The sequence below is a fragment of the Pinus tabuliformis genome, chromosome 1_2 (genome assembly GCF_031772625.1).
Source record: "Pinus tabuliformis cultivar Carrire ecotype Pingquan chromosome 1_2, CPIR1, whole genome shotgun sequence".
NCBI lineage: Eukaryota > Viridiplantae > Streptophyta > Pinopsida > Pinales > Pinaceae > Pinus > Pinus tabuliformis.
The window spans coordinates 183,103,153-183,126,066 of record NC_142298.1 but is presented as its reverse complement, the minus strand read 5'-3'; positions in this window follow the sequence as shown (position 1 = coordinate 183,126,066).

Below are 22,914 nucleotides of genomic sequence, written 5' to 3'. Positions count from 1 at the left end.
GGGCTTGCTCTAAAGAAGCTGCAGGGGCAGGTGTAGTCCTTGTGTCCCCAACATAGGAATACATTCATTTATCTTTCAAATTAACCTTTTAGGTCACAAACAACATAGCAGAGTACGAAGCTTTGATTCTGGGCTTAAATGCTGCTAAAGAAATGGGTATCAAAGGCTTGAAAGTGTTTAGAGATGCAGACCTCATCATTTAGCAAGTAAATAAAGTGTTCCAAGCAAAGAATCCAAGGCTGAAGGCATACAGAGATGAGGTATGGAGGTTCAAGGATTCTTTTAATGATTTCAACATTTCTTATATTCTAAAAATGAAGAACCAGCTTGCCGACTCCCTTACTGTGTCTGCTAGCACGTTTATTCCTCCTTTGCCTCCTAAATTGACATATGAAGTTCAGGTAAAATATAGACTGTCTTTGCCTGACAACGTCAAATATTGGAGAGTTTTTGAAGATGATGAGGAAATTAACAGGTTTTTACAATTTGTTGAGGAATTTTTTGAATCGCACATCGACCGAGAAAATGAAACCATGGAAGAATGCGGCCAGTCTAAGCTAAAAAGTGATATCGACCGAGGAAGCATCGTCCAGCTACATAGTAATCACATACCAAAAGGATTGGTACCTCTAGAGAAGCTTTTCGATCATAATGATGTGCCCTATAAGCCGGCCAAAACAAAGAATGAGTTTGCTATCTGTAAACATAATATAGGGAGCCCAGCCCATCCGAAATTCATCAATCTGTCCACTTATTTGTCTTTTGCGCAAAATTCCGACTATTGCACCCTCATGAAGCAATTCGCTGATATTTTTTCCTGGGAATACAGTGACCTTAAAACCTATGATACGAACATCATTCAACATAAGATTCCACTAGAAAAGAACACCACCCCTTTTAAGCAGAAATTAAGACCTATCAACCCTCTCTTATTGCCTTTGATTGAGAAAGAGATCAAGAAACTGTTGGATGCCAAAATCATAGTTCCCCTAAGGTATTCAAAGTGGATAGCTAACCTTGTGGTAGTAAGAAAGAAAAATGGAGAAATTAGGCTTTGTGTGGACTTCAGAAATCTAAACAAGTGCTCTAAAAAAGATAACTACCACCTGCCTAAGATGGAACACTTGCTGCAAAGAGTTTCAGGGGCCAGAGTCATGTCTTTCTTAGATGGATTTCAGGTTACAATCAGATTGCTGTACATCCTGAAGATCAAGAAAAGACTGCCTTCACTACTCCTTGGGTCACTTTCATGTACTCCAAGATGCCTTTCGGACTGATGAATGCTGGGGCTACTTTTCAGAGGGCCATGGACATAACCTTTGTGGGAGAGAAGGACAAGTTTGTCCTTATTTATCTTGATGACATAATAGTCTTCTCCAACAGCCACAAAGACCATTTATAGCATTTGAAGAAGGTCTTCCTAAAGTGCAGACGGTTTGGAATTTCAGTGAACCCAAAGAAGTCACAGTTTGCTCTAGAAGAAGGCAAACTTATGGGACATATTGTTTCTGCTGAAGGTGTGAAGATTGATCTAGCAAGGGTTCAAGCCATTCAAAAATTGTCCATCTCAAGGTCAAAAAGGGACATTCAATCCTTCCTGGGTAAGATTACCTTCGTAAGGAGGTTCATTCCAAACTTTGCAGAGCTTGTAAAGCACATCACTTCCATGCTAAAGAAAGGATCAGAAATAAAATGGATAGATGCTTCAAGAAGCTCTTTTGAAGCCATTAAGCAAGCTATCATGGAAGCTCCCACTCTAATTAGCCCAGATTACACTAAGGAGTTTTGTATCTTCTCTTTTGACTCTTATGATACAATTGCAGCAATTTTGTTGTAGAAAAATGATGAAGGCATAGAGCACCCCGTGGCCTTTTTCAACAAAACTTTAAGGGATGCTGAACTAAGGTATGACCTTATTGAAAAACAAGCCTATGCTCTCATAAAATCTTTAAAGGCATTCAGAATCTATATTCTGCATTCCAAAGTAGTTGCATATGTACCTTCAACCTCAGTAAAAGATGTCTTAACTCAGCTAGATATTGATGGAAAGAGAGCTAAATGGATTGCAAAATTCATAGAGTTTAACATAGAGCTGAAGCCCACTAAGCTTGTTAAAGGCCAAGGCTTTGCTAAACTTATGGCTGAAGAAAATTGCAGCTTGTTAGACATAAATTCCATGGATCTAAATTCAGATGATGAGCAGACAGAGGGAGCAGCAGGAGAGCAAAAGAAGAATCAGTCTTTGGCTGAAAATCTAGCCACATGTGAATGGTATTACATCATAGTTCATTTTTTGCAAAAGCTAGAAGTCCCTCCAGGGCTTAGCTCAAGTCAAGTTCGTGCCATTAAACTCAGATCAGCCAAATTCTACATTAATAAAAATTTGCTTTATTGGAAAGACCCATTACGAATCCTCTTGAGGTGTCTAGATGAAGAAAAATCTGTGGAAGTCATACACCAGTTCCACTCTAGCATCTGTGGAGGGCATCATTATTGGAAAACCACAGCTCACAAAATCATGAGGGCTGGATATTATTGGCCTACTCTATTCTCTGATGTGTTTTCTTTTGTAAAAGATTGTGACAAGTGCCAGAGGTTTGCAGGAAGATAACAACTAAAATCTCTGCTCTTAAAGCCAATACATGTCAATGGTCCCTTCCAGTAGTGGGGCTTGGACTTTATAGGTGATATCAACCCACATTCCAGTGGCCAACACAAATGGATATTAGTAGCCACTAATTATTTCACCAAGTGGATTAAGGGTATACCCACTAAGAATGCCAATCATCAAGTTGTCATAAAGTTCTTGAATGAGAATATTTTCACTAGATTTGGTTTCACAACCAAACTAGTCACTGATAATGCAACAACTTTCAAGGCAAAAGAATTGGTGGACATGACTGAATCCATGGGCATTCAAGTGGTGCATTCTACCTCATATCATCCTCAAGGCAATAGCCTGGCAGAATCATCTAACAAGAGTCTGGTAAGGGTAATCAAAAAATTGTTAGAGGACAACAAAAAGAGCTTGGATTCCAAGTTGAAGTTTGCACTATGGGCTGACAAAGTTACCATCAAAAATTCCATAGGGAATTCTCCATTCAAACTAGTTTATGGCGCTGATGTTGTTTTCCCCATCCAGCTCATTCTCCCTGTGGCTAAGTTCTTGCAAGAAGAAGAAGAAGAAGAGAATGATATGGTAAGAAGAATGAATAGCCTGGTTGAACTACAGCAGATCAGAGAGCAGCTGGTTGAGAATTCAAAATCTCATCAGAAGAAAATCAAAGAAACCTTTGACAGAAAGGCAAAGGTGGAAAATTTCCAAGTTGGTGATTGGGTGCTTAAATGGGATGCATTTAAGGAAAAGAAAGGTAATCATGGCAAGTTTGAATCCTTATGGACAAGTCCGTTTATCATCGCTCAAATTCAGCACAACAGTACATTCATTCTGCACAGCCTGGAAAGAGGAGATACTTTTGGTAGCCTAATAAATGGGCAGTTCTTGAAACTTTATTTCGTTTAAGGCTTTAAAGCCTTGTCATTGTAAATATGTTTTTCTAGTTTTTATTTCATTTTCAAAATAGACTCCATGCGCAATGGAACACTAGATGGAAGATTTGAATTTGTTTTTTCAGGAAAGGCATTGCCTGTGATCCTCGAAACCTCACAGGGAGGATTACATCACCAGAAGGAGCCAATGTTAGCCTTGCTGGAAAAAGGCCCACAAATGGATCCATATAGGCTCTTGAAGTCTCCAAATTTGCTTAGAAACATGCCAATGGATCCATTAATGCCCTTGAAATCTTCAATTTTTTTCTCAAAGATCATCTAATGATCAAAATCAGCGCAAGAGGAGAGCCCTTGGAAGGGCAGAAATGCACTATCGGGAGGCTAAAATGCTTAAAAAACCATGAAAAATCCACAAACGCAGGCTTAAACAGTGAAAGAATAGCTACTGTTAGATCTGGCCGATCAACGGCCCAGATCTAAGCAGCTAATCGCATCGGCGGTGGCCATTGGAAGTAGTCGGAGCAGAGTCACAACGAGATCGGGCCGAGCGATATGCTGATCACTGATATCGGCGATATCGCTATCGGCGGGGAGCATATGCCATGTTATATGAAGGCCCGGGCATTGAGCGATTAGCAATTGCAATTTATCGCATCGCTATAATTGCATTGGCGATATACCAAGGGGCGGGGCCTATGCACATGCATATGGGTGACCCGATAACTGGACCTGACGACAGTATATACGAGAATTCATAAAGTTTAAAGTCCGCACCAAAGCCATTTTAAAAGCATTTTCCATGTATTTCGTTATATAACAAAATACAAAGGGAAACAGGGGCAGTGCGATAGCGATGGAATCCGGACCCGATGGGTTTCGTGAAGCAAAATATATATTTTCAAGTTCGCGAAAGCCAAATTTTAATGTATTTCATGTATTTTCGTTGTATAACGAAAATACGAAGGGAGCATTGGCCGACAACGATTGCGATGAGCCCCGGACCCGAAAGGGTCTAGGAAGTGGAATGTATGATATTTGAAATCCACCAAAGCCAATTTTTCATGCATTTTTCAGTGTTTTCACATATTTCATAATATAAGGGAAATACACAGGAGCAGGCCTTTTGCGACTTGTGATGGCGGCAAAGCCAGACACAATAGACAATTAAACCATATTTTAGGACTTTTGAAGTCCAAAATACACAGAGAAGGCAGGATTTATCAGTAATGGCTGTGTTTTCTGTTTAAAACAAAAATATACATTGTTTTCAATAGAGGTCCACCATAGGGTAGCGTTGTTCTGCTATAATAGAAGCATGCATTGTTAAATCATTGAAAGGGCCACAACACGCACAACTCCTCCCCAAACTGACATAGAGGCCGAGAAGAAGCATAGCGCATCGATAGCCCAATGCAGCTCATCAAATAAACATCATGGAGCATCTCTAGCACAGGATAACTCCCAGATAGCGCAACAAGCTACCAAAAATATTTGAAAGCGGTTACTCTGCTGTCAGAAGCAGAGAAATCTATTCCCATGCTTGCCTAGAGGGAATCAAATCAGTTAACAATGCATATTAGGCAGATTAAGACTCCGAGCCTCTTAGAGCTCAAGAGCGGTGTAAATAGGCTATAAATAGTTGAGAGTAAGATGTAATAGAGGTTCAACTTCTGGAGATTATTCCTCCTCTGTTCCTTCAAGCTTCTCATCTTCATTCTAGCAATATAAGCTTCTTTTGCCATTATATGTTCAATGTCCATTCTCTTTGCTGTTCTATGCTTGCACTTGAATAGTTTGTTCATGTTTTCTTTGTGTCTAAGGCCAGAAAACTGTCACCTTATCTCTGCTTTGATAAATTATATTTGAAAGCTTCTTTGCTGCCTGTAGCTAGCCATCCATATGTGGTCATATATGCATCTGCCAGTACAGTCAGTGTTCTCTTTTGCTGCCTGTAGCTAGCCATTCATTTATGTTTATGTATGCAATCTGATGGTATATTCAATATTCTCCATCTATCCATTGAAATTATAAATTATTGAGCATTAGTGGTCTAAAGCCTTGTATTGGTGAGAGCGTTCATGCATGCCTTGAGTGAAAACAGAGCTGAAATGGTTATCTAACTTGATCCAAACCATCATTTATTCCAATAGTTCATAGAACAATATTGAAGATTATATGTTACCAGGCATCTTCGAGTTACAACCTAGGAGAGTTTCTTGGAGTGATAACATAATTGGCGTCGTTGCCGGGGAAAGGAAACTGAAGCTTAGCTTCCCTGGGAAATGTCATAGATCTAGCTTTGATGATAGAAAATTGTTTAAACACTCAAGGCTCATCATCACTCATCTGTATGCACTCAAGATCAATCTAACGCTCATATTTTACTTCCTCCACTCGAACTACATGGTCCCATTGCTCATGCATTGGAGGAGTCTTATTTTGCAAGCACTTGTGTGCGACGCAAGTTATCTTTGTTTCTTTTGTTTGCTTGCATGTAATAGTGTAGAGTGTGCTTATGCTTCAAAGTTGCACGTAGTGTCACACAACACCATGATAAGTCCGCAGACTGCTCGTCATGCACATGCACTCACTTATGTCTCGTGGACACTTTGAATCATGAAGTGTGGTTGTCTTCATTATTATATCTTTCTTCTTGGTGGTTCAAACAACTGGGTTGCTCGTGGACCAAGCCTTCACCAACATGTGTCTACCAATGCGTCGATGGATGCATTGGAAGTATCACTTCACATGATCAGGCCCATGTACCGTTAGTGTAGGGGTAGGAGTAGTGTTTGCTTTCAGTTGTTTTCTTGCATGCTTGTTTACTTACGTGCTTTGTTTGCTTGTTTGTTTACTTACTTCGCTTTCATTTTTGCTTCTACTCTTGCTTTGCTTTGTTGATTGTTAGTTCGTTCGCTTGTTTCGTTTATAAGTTAGCTTTGCATGAAACCATGTATGACTCTTGAAGGGAGCTGGGTAAAGTACAAGAGGGATTATACAACTATCACTACTTGGTTATTTGTCATATTGCCTCTATATGATGATCTTGTTACTGTTAGTCCATGATACGTCGAAGGAAAATACGTAATGTTCGAAGTGAACCTTGGTGTAAACACAATGTTTGCGCACTAACTAGTGTCACCTTCTCTAGTCAATTGTTTTTGGATTAACCCTTGTCAGCTCAGTCAATAAACTACTTCTTTGCTGCAAAAACCTATTATTCTCTCAATAAGTCGGGATCCCTCTTCTGCCTCTGAAATGAATAAGTGCTATGCACATTGAAAAATGAAAAAATGAAAAGTCAAAATTCAAAATTCAAAATGAATAAGGCGAAAGAAGAGAAAGGCTTCCTGCACAGGGAGGTGATGCAAGTAACTCCGCTGGGGTACTAACCAGGCTCACTAGCAGCGGAGCCATGCTTGTGTTCCTATGTGACTCCATCGGGGTACTTTCCAGGCATGCTAGCAGTGGAGCAACACCAGAGATGAAACTAAGACTTGAACGACTATATTGCTTGTGCACCTAGATACCCCTCAACCCCAATTGAAACAACTGTGTTGCCTTGGCTTGGAATGTGTGTCAATCAACCAAGGGTTCGGCAGATGCTACATCTTACAATCAAGTTAGTGTGAAACCAAGATGAGCTGAAAATTAAACAATACTTCCGGAGGTGTTAGACTTTCTTTTCACAAAAAAGGTCCATTCAGAGAGCTGGAGTTCTACCAGGGTGTCGCCAAGTGTTGTAGCGACTACAACCACCCTCCCAAATTTTTCCTTAGCCTCGTTTTGGAGCCTCCCTTCCAACCTTCACAGCACCTTTCCTTTCTTGGTCAAGTTCACAGGCTTTAGTGTCTTTATTACACAGAGGCAGCCTGTCTGATCTGGAATTCATCCAGGACAAAGAATTAAAGGTATTACAGACTCATGTGCATGGATGTGCCTATGTTATTTTATGCAACGGATCGATAAGATTGCGAAATAGACAAACACTGAAGCAGTTTTAGAGAAAACATAACAGGCAAACATGTAAACACAACAAGTTTAATAAGGAGTTCACCCAATACTCTCGGGCTACGTCTCCTGGTCCAGCCTTCAGTGGTGGCCTCTCTATTATGTTTTCAAAGCAGAGTTTCTTTACAAAAGTGAGCTCAATTTGAGTCTCACTCAACAGATATGAAGCAGTAGGATTTGAGTACACAGACTCTCCTTACTGGTACTTGACCTCTACTGGTCACAGTAGTATGAGCCCAATCTGAAACTCATACATGACAGGCCTATGCCTAGGAGCTCTCTTGAACCTCTCAAGATTTCTCTAGAGTGCGTAGACTCTCTGACTCTCTTTGGCTCTGTCTGGCTCGATGTTGCCCTCAGGTCAGCTCGGGTTCTTCTCTCTGCTCTTAACTAACTCTCTTTCTTGCTTTTTCTGCTTGCTCTGTCTCTGTCAGCTCGTGGCTTTAAAGCCAGTCTGCTTTATGTCGGTTCGTTTCCACTTCCCGGCATTCTGGTTTTCCTTCCTCTGTCCATTCGAACTCCCCTGTTCTGCGTCATCATCACTGTGTAACGCTTCATAGGGAGGTGGCCACCTGTTTCATAATGAACTGAGTGTCAGTTCTCTTGAAATTGTTTGAACGGTCGTTATTTCCGTTTGCTCCAAGATTTATCGCGAAATACAAATCTTCTGCCAACTCATCATCCACGTCGCACTTCAAATCCCATGTAATCTTGCTTTACCACATGTCAAATCCGGTCATTTATCGGGACGTGCCTCCGCCGTTGATCTAGGCCCCCTAGCTCCTATGGTCGTTGTTCATATCGGGCGGGTAAGTAGCATGACGTTTACCCGTCTGATGTGAGCGGTTTTCTCTCTCTTCCGCCAGATGTGTGTCACTCAGTGTGTGGCATCGGGCGGGACTCGGCCAAAATTGCTTACTGCCTCGAGGCCCCGATATCCTGCCGGTTTTGTGGAATCCACGAAATCGAATTTGTTACTTTTCCAAATTACATAGCCATTTTGGGTCCGGGAACTTCGGGTCTTTCCTTCACTAAGGGGGACGCCCTGCGATATGCGATTAGTGCTTTAGCGCTAATCGTGTATCAGAAACCACCCCCATTTCTTGAATTAGCCTCTAGTTTTGCCAATTTACGCCAGCGTGCGTTACCATGGGCCAACGGTATGCGCGCTCGACTGAGGGTCCTCGTTGCTCCGCGCTGATCACAATTGCAACTGTCATGAGGATTCCTTCTGATAGCTTGATCTTTCTAAGACTTGAATCTGTTTGGCATAATTTGAACGAGTTTATGAAAAATTAGAGAGTGTTTAGGATCCAATTCGGATCACGACCTTCCCACCGAAAAAGCTTTTGGACCACCAAAAGTCTATTTTTAAGCATCAATCAAGTGAGGGTACTGATTCCTCGCTTGCCCAATTTATGTCCATTTCACACTGCTTGGCTTTGAACCTTTGAGTCCAATCCTTAGGTACTCAACATCCCCTCTGTGCGTAGTTCTCACCTTCATGTCCAAAACTGTATCTTCCTGCAATTCATTAAGATATTTAGGTAACAGATCATCAATAGAAGGCAACTGAATCTGCTCTTTGGGATCTTCAACCAATGAAGGTTCAAATAGTCTCAAGTTGTCTGCATTAACAACTGAGTAGATGTGCATGTAAGTTGGTAAATCAAGGTGAAAAGCATTCTCACCAATTTTCTCAAGTATCTTGAAAGGTCCATACCTTATTGGCTTCAGCTTCTTACCTTCACCTTGCATTATGTCTTTTCTAATATACAGCCAAACTTGATCACCAACTTGGAAACTATGCTCCATCTGATGCTTGTCATGCCTTGCCTTGTACTTGGATTGGTTCTTTTCCAACTGTTCCAGTACTGCCCGGTGAATCTATTGGATTTGTTCGATGAACTTGGTTGCCTTGTCCACATCATTGTGTCCATCAACCGCTATGTCTTTACCAAAGACAAAATCCAAGGGAGACCTTGGTGTGAAACCAAAACAGGTCTCAAAAGGAGATATTTGTGTAGAAGAATTTTTAGCTCGGTTGTAAGCATGCTGCACATAACATAAATGTTCATCCCAAAGCCTGGATGCTTGCTGCAATAGCCTCTGAGCAACTGGATCACTGTCCTATTGACCACTTCTGTTTGGCCATCTGTTTGCGGATGAAAAGTTGTGCTCTTCTTCAGTCTAGTGTCCATCAATTCCCACAGACTTGACCAAAATTTCCCAACAAATCGGGTATCTCGATCAGATATAATGGAAGTGGGTAATCCAAAATGAACCCATACATGCTGAAAGAACAACTTTGCAGTTTGTTTAGCTGTAATCTGTTTGTTACAAGGTATTAAAATACACATTTTGCTGAACCTATCCACAACAACATATAAATAGTCACGACCTTTTCTAGATTTAGGCAGTTCTCCAACAAAGTCCATGGAAACACTCTCCCAAGGATGAGAAGGAATTGGTAGTGGAGTGTACAAGCCTAGTTTTCTATTGCTGGGCTTGCTTTTAGCACACATGGTACACCCTCTTACATATCTAGAAACTGTCTCATTCATTTTTGGCCAATAGCAAAACCTTTGCAGCTGTGCAACTGTTTTTCTTACACTAAAGTGACCTGATATTAGAGAAGTGTGTGCTTCTCGAATTATCTTTACTCTTTCTGTTTAAGGAATGCATAACTTTCCCAAATGATACAAGAGTTAGTCGTTAACATGATAATCCAATTCTTCTACTTCTTTTCCATGAATTAAAGTTGCATATACATCTTTAAAATCTATATCTTGAGCATATTGTTCAATGTAGCTTTCATGCAATACTGAATTATGCTTAAGTATAGTGGATGCATTTATGATTGGTCTGGATAACATATCTGCAACTTTATTGTGTATGCCCTTTTTATATCTGATGACAAGATGAAATTGTTGTAGAAAACCCATCCACCTATAGTGTCTTGATTGCTGCAACTTAGTTTATGAGTGCAAATATTGAAGTGGTTGATGATCAGTTTGTATAACTGTCTCTTTGCCCATTAAATAATGTTTCCACTTTTTCACACTCTATACTAATGCATACAATTCTTTATCATATGTGGGATAGTTAACTACTGCAGAATTAAATGTCTCAGAATGATAACATATGGGTTTACCATGCTGCATCAACACTGCTCCCATGGCATAGTCACTGGCATCTATTTCAATCTCAAATGGTCTTTGAAGTTTGGGTAGTGCTAGTACTGGTGTTGTACTAATCTTTTCTTTCAAGGTGTCGAAGGCTTTCTGCTATTTGCCTCCCCACTGAAACACCTTATTCAATCTTGTTAAAGCATGTAAGGGAGTTGCAATTAATGAAAAGTTAGAAGTAAACTTTCTCCAATACTGTGTTGCTCCTAAGAAGCTTCTAACTTCTATAGCAGATTTGGGTTTAGGCCAGTTTACAATGACTGCAAGCTTAGAGGGATCTATCTTCAATTCACCACCCCCTACAATATGACCCAAATAATTCAAAGATGTTTTGCCAAATTCACATTTTGAGAGCTTAACATAAAGTTTCTCTTTCTTCAAAACATCTAGAGTCTGCTTGACATGCTTTAAATGTTATACCCATGTTTTACTAAATATGAGAATGTCATCCAAATATACAATGAAAAAATCATCAAGAAAAGGTCTGAGTACATCATTCATTATTCTCATGAAAGTAGCAGGAGCATTAGTTAAGCCAAAAGGCATAACTGACCACTCATACAATCCCTGCTTTGTTTTGAAAGCAATCTTTCATGCATCTTGATCTGCAACTCTGACCTGATGATAGCCACTATGCAAGTCCAACTTGGAAAAATAAACAGCTTCCTTTAATTGATCCAATAGATCTTCTATGCGAGGAAGGGGATAACGATTTTTGATCGTTATCTTATTCAGTGCTCAGTAATCAATGCACATTCTCCATGAGCCATCTTTCTTTCTCACCAAGACAATTGGAGACCCACATGGTGATGTGCTAGGTCTGATGAACCCCTTCTCGAGCAACTCCTGTACCTGCGTCTTGATTTCTTCATTCACTAAAGCGGACAACCTGTACATTCCGATGTTAGGCAATGGAGCATCTTGCTACAAATTAATATCATGTACTATTTCCTTTTTGGGTGGCAGACCTTTAGGTTCTTGAAATAGTATATCATATTCTGAAACAAATTCTTCTAAATCATATTGCTGTTTAGCATTACAACCCTCAAATACATTGGTTTTATCAGGTTTCTTTTCCTTTACAACCATCAGTAAAAATTGTTTGCACGAATTTACAATTCTTTTCATCCGCCCTGAGTTTATTAGAGTATAATTATTCACTAAAGCGGACAACCTGTACATTCCGATGTTAGGCAATGGAGCATCTTGCTACAAATTAATATCATGTACTATTTCCTTTTTGGGTGGCAGACCTTTAGGTTCTTGAAATAGTATATCATATTTTGAAACAAATTCTTCTAAATCATCTTGCTGTTTAGCATTACAACCCTCAAATACATTGGTTTTATTAGGTTTCTTTTCCTTTACAACCATCAGTAAAAATTGTTTGCACGAATTTACAATTCTTTTCATCCGCCCTGAGTTTATTAGAGTATAATTATTCTTGAGTTTGTGAGCTCTTACAATATATTCGATTCCATCTTTAATGAGTTGATACTTGTTTTCAGCTCTATAGAAAATAGCTTTTCTATCATACAAGTAAGGAATTCCTAAAACGATTCCACATATATCCAAAGGAACTATATCTAACTCAACCTCATCTACAAATGCTGACCCAAAAGAAAACCTAAGTTTACATTTTCTAGTCACTTGTAGCTGTGCTTTATCACATAACCAACCTAATGGATATGGCTTTTTGTGAGGTGTGGTTAGTAATCCCAACTTCTTTACAATTGCTTCAAAAATTAAATTTACTTGTGAGCCACTATCAAACAAAGTATCAATCTTTTGATGCATGGAAACAACTCTAATATGAAAAATCTCATGTATTTTCCTCTCATTTTCTTCATTGTCAGTAGATTGTGCAGAATTACTAGTAGATGCTTCAGAATTTTTACCTTTTATACCTGTGGCTACGATTGTTGTTTCATCTCCTGAGTCTGACCCCAAATCATTTTGAATAGCTGTAGCAGTCTTCTTCTTCTTGCCCTCGAACTTCTTGGGTCTCAGTTCCGGATGCAGGATCCAACAGTGTTCATCATCATGCCCATCCTTCTTACAGTGAGTGCATGAAGACTTGGTATTTTTTACAATATTGGCCTTCCTCTCTTTCCATTGATGTTTTCTTTTCTCGTTATTCTTGCTTGCAGTGGGTTTTGATGATCCCCCAACTTCTGGGTTCACATTATTTCCTCTAGCCTCTAGATGTGTAGCTTGAACAGATACCTCATCTATGGTAGTGGGATTAAACATGAGAATTGTGTGTCTTAAGTAGCTATGTAGACCACCTATATACTTCAACAGAGTTTCAGGTGAGTCTAAAGAAATTCCTAAAATCAAAGCTCTTTTCCTAAATTCTTGAGTGTAACTTTGTACACTTTGCCCTTTCAATTGTCGAAGAGTTTTCCAGCTCATGATGGCTTGCTGCATATAGGCTAGTGGATAGAATTGCTTTTTAATTGCATAAACAAATTCACTCTAGATAGAAAGAATCTTACCATGCTTCTTCATGTTAGCTTGTCTCTGGCCTTCCCACCATACCAAGGCAGTGCCTCCAAGGCGTAGGCTAGCCAGCTTAATCTTACTACTGTCTGAATCAATGCTCTATACTATGCAATAAACATCAATCTGTCTAATCCAATTATCCAGCTTCTCTGCATTCAACTCTGCATCATATATTAGTAAATCAAATTTAACATCTAATTTAATCAAAGATGTCTTCTTTTTATTTTCAGGGCTACTAGGAGGTGTGGGAAGTTTTTCTTCTTTCCCTTTGCCTTTAGAGTGGTCATGGAGGAAAGATTCTTCTGCTCCTTTATCTTGTTTGGATTTTGATGAATCTTCCTCTCTACCTTTCTTAAATTCTCTATACATTTCCTCTACCATGGCTCTCATGGTCATGAAACTATCCATGAACTGAGGGTCTGATTCCAAGGGAGTTTCTTCTGACATTTTCCTCTTAGGATAGACTCTTCCAATTTCAGGGTTAGTTTCAACCAACTCTCCTTCTCCTAGTTTAAGCTTTGATCTAGTTAGCATTCAACAACAAAATCTAGCACAAGCTTGTCTAACCTTAGTAAACTTGAGCTCTGATACCACTTGATCTGGAATTTATCCAGGACAAAGAATTAAAGGTATTACAGACTCATGTGCATGGATGTGCCTATGTTATTTTATGCAACGGATCAATAAGATTGCAAAATACACAAACACTGAAGCAATTTTAGAGAAAACATAACAGGAAAACATGTAAACACAACAAGTTTAATAAGGAGTTCACCCAATACTCTTGGGCTATGTCTCCCGGTCCAGCCTTCAGTGGTGGCCTCTCTATTATGTTTTCAAAGCAGAGTTTCTTTACAACAGTGAGCTCAATTTGAGTCTCACTCAACAGATATGAATCAGTAGGATTTGAGTACACAGACTCTCCTTACTGGTACTTGACCTCTACTGGTCACAGTAGTATGAGCCCAATCTGAAACTCATACATGACAGGCCTATGCCGAGGAGTTTTCTTGAACCTCTAAATATTTCCCTGGAGTGCATAGACTCTCTGACTCTCTCTCGCTCTGTCTGGCTTGATGCTGCCCTCAAGTCAGCTTGGCTTCTTCTCTCTGCTCTTAACTAACTCTCTTTCCTGCTTTTTCTACTTGCTCTATCTCTGTCATCTCATGGCTTTAAAGCCAGTCTACTTTCTGTCGGTTCATTTCCGCTTCCCGGTGTTCTAGTTTTCCTTCCTTTGTCTGTTCGAACTCCCTTGTTATGCACCATCATCACTATGTAACGCTTCACAGGGAGGTGGCCACCTGTTTCATAATGAACTGAGTGTCAGTTCTCTGGAAATTGTTTGAACGGTCGTTATTTCCGTTTGCTCCAATATTGCCTGCGAAATACGAATCTTCTGCCAACTCATCGTCCACGTTGGACTTCAAATCCCATGTAATCTTGCATTACCACATGTCAAATCCGATCATTTATCGAGACGTGCCTCTGTCGTTGATCTGGGCCCCCCAGATCCTACAGTCGTCGTTCATATCGGGCGGGTAAGTAGCATGAAGTTTACCCATCCGATGTGAGCAGTTTTCTCTCTCTTCTGTTGGACGCGTGTCACTTAGTTTGTGGCATCGGGCGGGACTCGGCCAAAACTGCTTACCACCTTGAGGCCTTCCGACATTATGTCGGTTTTGTGGAATCCACGAAACCGAATTTATTACTTTTCCGCATTACATAGCCATTTCGGGTCTGAGCACTTCGGGGCTTTCCTTCATTAAGGGGGACGCCCTGCGATACGCGATTAGCACTAATTGCATATCATAAACCACCCCCGTTTCTTGAATTAGCCTCTGGTTTTTCCAATTTGCGCTAGCACGAGTTACCATGGGTCAACAGTCTACGCGCTCGATCGAGGGTCCTCGTTGCTCCACGCTGATCACAATTGCAACTGTCACGAGGATTCCTTCTGATAGCTTGATCTTTCTAAGACTTGAATCTATTTGGCATAATTTGAATGAGTTTATGAAAACTTAGAGAGTGTTCAGGATCCAATTCAGATCACTGCTGGTCACAGCTTGATCCATTCCCCTCACAGGCTGTTCACCCAGACTTGATCCAGCTGTAGGCTAAGAAACTTCCCCTTGAAAATTGTGCATTTCTAGAGGGCAACTAGCCTTCCCTCCATAAATTGTGCAATCCTCTCTAGCAGCCTGTTGAGCTCTAGGATTTCGCAATCCTGCCTGCCAACATTCCCAGCAGGATTTGCAAAAATTTGTCCAGCAAGGCTGCTTAGCCCAGAATTTACGCAAATTTGGGTAGCAGTCAGCTGCTTTGCCCAGAATTTGCGTAAATCTCCTGGGCATCCAGCCCAGCTCCCAGCCATAAATGTGAATTTTTCTCTAGCAGTCGAGCAATCTCTTGCATGTGCAGCTGAGTTGACTAGTTCCCTTCGGGACTGAGCAAAACAAACTTGCATGCATGGACTACTTCTCCCAAGATAGCATGCAAAGGCATCCTGATCTAGGTGGACGTTGGTGGCCACCCACCTATCCCACTTGGACCCCCACAACTGTCTCTTTCAGTTTTTCAGTTTCCGTAATTGTAGCACAATTTACTATTTTTTGTAGTTTTTCGGGTCCTAAACTTCCGGAGCCATTTTGAGGCCCTAAACGATGGTTTTTGGGAAAACTGGGAGAAACATGGGTCCATGGATTAGATTTTGTTGTTCCCAAAGTTGTAGTGCTCGGATAGATCTTTCTAACTAGCTATTGTACTCGTCAAATGAAGATCGGGTGCCAAAGTTACGACCCCGGGAAGTTGATGTACCAACTTACCCAAAATAGGGCCCACAATTTGGCGTTTCATCTTCTAGGGTTAGGTTTTGGGATGTTAAGGGTTTTCCGTTGTTTCTCAAAAATAAATAGGCCTTCAAGACTCATTTTAACACATTTCAGAGGCATGTAGCCACCACATCTATTCTCAGAGATAAGCTACCATCACCCTAGCTGGTTTATTTCCATTTTTGTTTGTAAGAATATTTTGGTATTTTACGTTAATGGAATGGAGTATTATTTCCACTGCATATCTGTGTTTATGGTTATCTCTATAATTTGTTGCGTTCCTGTCTAAATCCGGATCAGTGGTATCAGAGCAGTCTGCTTTTTTCTCTGTTTTTTCTTTGCATTTCCCCAACGAGGTCAAGATATAAGGAGTTAGGGCTTGAAATGGTCGAACCTTTGCAAGACCATCCTTGCAAGTCTCGACGGCCTCCCATGGCGGATGAAAAGAAAGATGAGGAGATCATATCAAAATATTACTCGAAGAATCCCTCGAGCGACAAAGGAACACGATGATGGACAACTTTGCCCAGATCCTTCAGTGGCTACCCAGAGGTGACACATCGGCTTCCAATAGCTACTCTGGAAATGCCACACCATTTAAGGTACAAGTTAATTTTGAAATGCCCATATTCAAGGGTCAGATTGACGAAGATGCCATAGATAAATGGTTAAATCTGCTAGAAGGGTATTTTTTTGTTCATGAATTTTCGAGTCGGGAAAAGATTGTTTTTTCTCTTCTCAAAGTAGCCCCCCACGTCAAGGACTAGTGGGAAACCTACTGCGAGCAGAAGGATGAAAGTACGGGCTCATTATTTTTAGCTGCACCCACTTGGAATTCATTCTGCGATGCCATTAATGAGCAATATTACCCTGTCAAAAGCTATGAGGACAAATACATAAAGTGGACCACGCTGTGGCAGGGAAGGGACCAAGATGTGCCAGAGTTCACCAACATTTTTCATACCCTTCGTACACAGTTGGGTTGCATCTGGTACTCAAATACCGCGACTCCCTACACAGGTACATCCAGGAAGAGATGGAGTTCCTGAAGGTCTCCTCGCTCGGCACGACGTACCGATACACTGTCAAAATTGATTAGAATTTGAAACGAAAGAAGTGAGACTTTGGATCTGCAAATATGAAGACCAAAGGACAAAAGCCAAGGCGGGGTGAGCCATGACAACCCGTCGAAGCCGCAAGAAAAGAACAACACCACGAAGTCGAAGAAGGACACAAGAAAGTGGTGTGAGTTCCACAAGAGTCCCACTCATAACACAAGTGAGTGTCAGACCAAGCAGTCGTTGGTGGATCAGTTGAAGGCTTCCGAATCAGATGCATGTTCCGACCTGGAGTCAGAACTCGACAAGGGGAATGGAAAAGGGAAGAAAATCATTGATGCGGAGCCCGGCGTCACTGTTGCCACCACCAACATCTAGAAGAATGAGCCTGAGGATCCAGAAGAGGGGGAGAGTCCTTTCCATTCACAGATGTGGGTGAAGGTTTCGCCACTACAATTCATTGTCAATAGTGGCAACCAAAAGAACCTCATTTCAGTAGAGGTCGTGAAGCGGTTGGGCATACTGACTACACCACACCCGCAACCGTATAGTATGAGGTGGCTTCATGAAGGACAAGATCTTCGAGTTCGCCAGCAGTTCCGCCTTCCCTACAGCATCAAGCCCTTCACAAATGCGGTATTGTGTGATGTTACACCTTTGGATGTTTATGATGTACTATTAGGCCAACCATACTTGTGGAGGTGACATGCTGTGTATGATTCAAGGCCTCGTGTTGTGATTATTTCTTTATGTAATTAATTATACAAGATACTGGAGGTAGCCCCACCTACTACCACCTCTTTGATCACTACCAAGAAAGGCAGCAAGCTCATCTCCCAGACTTGGAAATTCATTTTTTGTCTGGTTCGCTCCCCAAGTAAGGGGAAGATCGTCACCACATCCATGACCCCGTGAAGGGTTCCTCCACGCAGCAGCAACAACAAAGGGATACGGTCATGACAAAACATAGGAACAACTTCTCCTCACCCACAGGGGTACCACACAAGCTTCAGGTGGGCAATAGTTTGGTTGCATTTGCAGAAAGAACGCCTTACAAGAGCCCATTAGAAGCTCCGACCACACAGACACGGTCTGTACACCATTACCAAGGCTGTTGGAAATAATGCTTTGGAGCACAACATTCCTCCATTCCTTTGCTTGCACCGAGTGTTCAATGTGGACCATCGTCGACCATGCTTCCCGCCATTACTGGACACATCAGAGATTGCAGAACAGCTCACTAGGGACCAAGTCCAACAGATGGAGGAACTCAACGCAATGGGGACCATTGCTTCTTAAGGGGGGAGGAATTATCTAGGTGGATGTTGGTGGCCACCCACCTATCCCACTTGGACCCCCACAATTGTCTCTTTCAATTTTTCAGTTTCCGTAATTGTAGCACAAGTTACTATTTTTAGTAGTTTTTCAGGTCCTGAATGTCCAAAGCCGTTTTGAGGCCCTAAACGACATTTTTTGGGAAAACTGGGAGCAACATCGTCCATGGACTAATGTTACTCTACCCAAAGTTGTAGTGCTCAGATAGATCTTTCTAACGAGTTATTGTACGCGTCAAACGAAGATTGGGTGCCAAAGATACGACCCCGAGAAGTTGATGTACCAACTTACACAAAACGGGGCCCACAATTTGGCGTTTCATCTTCTAGGGTTAGGTTTTGGGATGTTAAGGGTTTTCCATTGTTTCTCAACAATAAATAGGCCTTCGAGCCTCATTGTAACATAGTTTAGAGGCATGTAGCCGCCACATCTCTTCTCAAAGATAAGCTACCATCGCGCTAGCTGGTTTATTTCCATTTCTTTTTGTAAGCATATTTCAGTATTTTACATTAATGAAATGAAGTATTATTTCCGCTGCGTATCTGTGTTTATGGTTATCTCTGTAATTTGTTGTGTTCTTGTCTACATCTGGATCACATCCCTTGTTTTAGGTATCTATATTTAGCAATTGGAGGTTACATGCAAGGAGTAATTCTGAAACCTCCCACCAAGTGTCGCTTCCCATAGATTCGTGGCATGCACGTCACAACCTCGATGTTATCAAAACTCATCAACCGGATGCTACAGGGTTCATTCCTCACATCAAAATTGTAGCTCTGACATCCCACATCACATCTAGGAGCAGTCGGCACATTTAACTTAGCTGTTTTAGGGTAAGCCCGCTTCCCATGCCTTGTGCTACATTTCTATCACTTTTTGTGTTTTTGCTTGTAGGAGTAACGTTTGCTTGATTTCTTTGAATGCTTGTTGTCGTCTACATATATACTGGCTTGTCCTAGCTCTGTTTCAGTTTTCGTTGCTATCTCACTACTATTGCATGCATGATTGCATGGACGTTCGCTCAACTGACGAACTACCTCACCCACGTGCATGTTGATCTGTTTGTTGAATCTTTCATTCATGATTTTCATGCACTGTCAATCACTTCTGCTATCAGTTAGTGTCGCCATGCATTCACTGTCTTAGTTGCTTTCAGATGCCCGTCAGCGAGTCGGGCCAACCTTGGCCCAGACTCTGCCTTCACCAAGGCTGCATTGCGCAATCTGGGGAAGGAAGGGTCACCTTCCTCTCTAGATTTGCACATTCCTACCCAACGCTGGCCTCTAGGACTATTTTGCGCATTTCTGGAGGACTGTGGTTGTTTGGCCAAAGAAATTGCGCAAATCTGTCCCTAGGCTAGCAATCTTTCCCAACTAGAATTGTGCATTGTGCAATCTAGCAGTCAACAGCTAGACTGGACTGTGCATTGCACAGTTCCAGTAGTCATCCAGTCTCCCAATAGCCTAGACTGTGCCTTGTGCAGTCTTGGCATTCAGTCTCCTGACCTCCTAGCTGAAATTGCGCAACCTTCATGATCATGCACCCATGTATGTTGCAAGTCAATTCTCATGTTCATTTTGGTTTTAGACTAACATATTGATTGCCACGAGTGTTTCCATGTCTCTAGGTATCCCAAGTGTTCATCTGCCTCTCAATAGTACAAGTACAATGGTTTCCAGGAGAGCAGAGACGAAGACACCGTTCAGAGCACACTTGGGGATGCAGTCGATCAAGTGTCCATGGACTTGCCTACCCACGAAGATATCAAGTTGTTTGTAGACAAGGACATCAAGATATGACAACAACAACATCACAACGAGTAGCATCATGAACATCAGCTGAAGACAACATACCAAATGCAATGAATGCAAGAGGAGGGTTGTTGACAACACAGAGGCGGAACAAGGTTGCAAGCTCAAGCAGGTCCATTGATGATGAAAGAAACTTTGGAGACTTAGACTAGGAAGTGACGGCGCGACATGAAGATCGCGTGAAGGAAGAAGATGGTACAAAGAAGGAGTTGCATGTGCTGAAGCAGCAACTCGAGAAGAAAATGAAGCTGCACAGAGAGACGAATGAGTTGTAAAAGGAACAGGAACAACAGTGGGTGCAAAATGCACTCACAGATGAAATTGTGCCTGTACAAGTTAAGGATCCATCCCAGCAGCTGACACAGAGCATACATGGTGAGCAGTGTTGTTGATCGCATGCAAGGGATTCAACAGCATGCATGTCGTTGAGTGCATGCATGCAATCCAACCCATTCAACACACTCACCAAGGCGAATACAAGAAGCAAGTCCAACTCGGGCTGAACATGTAATTCAACAAGTTGATGCGCGTGGCCACCAACACACACTTGAAGATCAACACAGACACTATGCATCATTGTGTTGCTTGTTCAACTGTACCCAAGAAGACCATGTGCATGTTAGCAGACGAGTTGGATGAGGGGGGCCGAACTAATGGACCGTTTGTAATGGAGGCAAGAGTTCACTTCAGTAAGATGTCACCATGAGGTGCATGCACACCATCATGGACGACCAAGCTTGGCATCAACTCACCACGTTCACCATCGCAAGCATGTCAAAGAGTTGGTCTCATCACAGAGAACTGAGTGCCAGTGATGTCTTGCAAGGCTTGCTTAAGCCATGTTGTCTCACATGAGTACATGTGCATTGTAATGTTGAGTCATGTCAAGTGTAATTCAAGTGTCAATGGTTGGATGTAACAGTCATAGAGTAGGTGAAGAGTCATGAGGGTAGTTGAACTGCCACAAATGGGGAATGTCAAGGGTTACCCCACCCTTTGCAATAAATAATCCCTCATAACTCATTATAGAGGCTTTTGGTCAGCCAAGCTTCTACTAAGACTATCTTGAAGAAGGCTTGCACAATATTGTAACGTGCCTTGGCTTCTCCACTGCACGGAGCTAGTACATCTCTTTGGAGGAGCAAGCGGATGTGGCTGTAACGTTTCACAGGTTTACATGGATGTATTTTATGATTGGAACTTACAACTTTATATAATAAGAACCAACAAATTTTCATGCATATGTTGTTATTGTAGTTGGACTGCTACGGTTGCCTTAATTATAAATGTTGTTTAAATTACGTATTTGTGTATGAATTGATTCACATGAAATTATATGAATCTTGTTGCAAATGTTTTATATATGTTGTTAATGTTGTCACCGTCTGGGTCGAATGCTCTGCCGGAAACCAGACAAATCTTTCACATGAACCTTGTTGTAACAACCGTTTCACTCGTTCAGAATGATCCGTGAGTGTTGTACGTGTTATCTTACCTTGTATGTTGTGACTACCACATCTGAGTGGACTACTCCGTCGGAAGCTATGTATGTCCTTTTGTGTTGTGTGTTCCTAGCCGAGTTGGGACTAATCCCTTTCAACCTAGGTTTCAGCTTCACCCTTATCTCCCCCATCTTGTGTTAGAACCACTCATACATCTTCCTTGACTCACTGCAGCCGTCACACCCTTGCTACTGACAAAGTTATCTTACTTTCCTCTGTTAGACATCGTTGTCAAGGCATTACTTTATGACCCACTGCTGGGACTCCTACACCAAACGGTCTAAGGTCTAATTCGAACTTCTTACTGGGGAGATCCCCTTGACATGTTGGTGGGTCCAGCACAGTCAACAAGTCATTGGAATCAATACTATTTTTAGTAGCCCAAAGAGCAGGGATTATGTTTGGGAAACGTGGATGCAATGAGGTATTTTGAAAATTTTCCCAACTTAATTGACCAAGAGTTTCTTTCTGTTGTGGAAATGGATGCCAACCATATTAGGTTTTGATTGCTTTTCAATTTCCAATTAAGAGCGGGTGAAAAGCGAAAGAGGATGGAGGGGGAGAAGGACATTATTGTTCGATTTGTGATTAGTCACTAGTGGGTATTTGTTTTCCATTTCTGCTTGATGTTGGAGTTGTGCCATTGAATGTATGGGAGTATTTTAGATTAAAAATATTTTTTCCTGCTTTATATGCTCTTTATTTGTTTCTTTCCCTTTTCTCATATATGTTTTCCATGAAGGTAATAATTTATTGAAAGATTGGACATATAATATTTTTAATGATAAACATTATAGAGTTTAATGAAAGGTGTTGGATAAATAAACAATGTATTATTGGCTATTTTGTCATGTTCTTGATATTCATGATATTATATACATTAGGTTTCATAAGTTATAATTAGAGTATAGGAATTTGCTCACTATTCAATTTTCTATTAGTGTATTCAACAATTACTTTGATTAACTGATACGATGGCATGCATACAATAGTGTTACATCAGGTGGTATTTTGGATTAAGTAATTAATGCTGAAGATACACAATATGGGGACTTCATGAGGGTGGTAATAAATGCATCTATCCATGGCAATCCATGATTTTTTTCTAAGGATAATGCAGGGAATTAAAGGTATATATATATATATATATATATATATATATATAT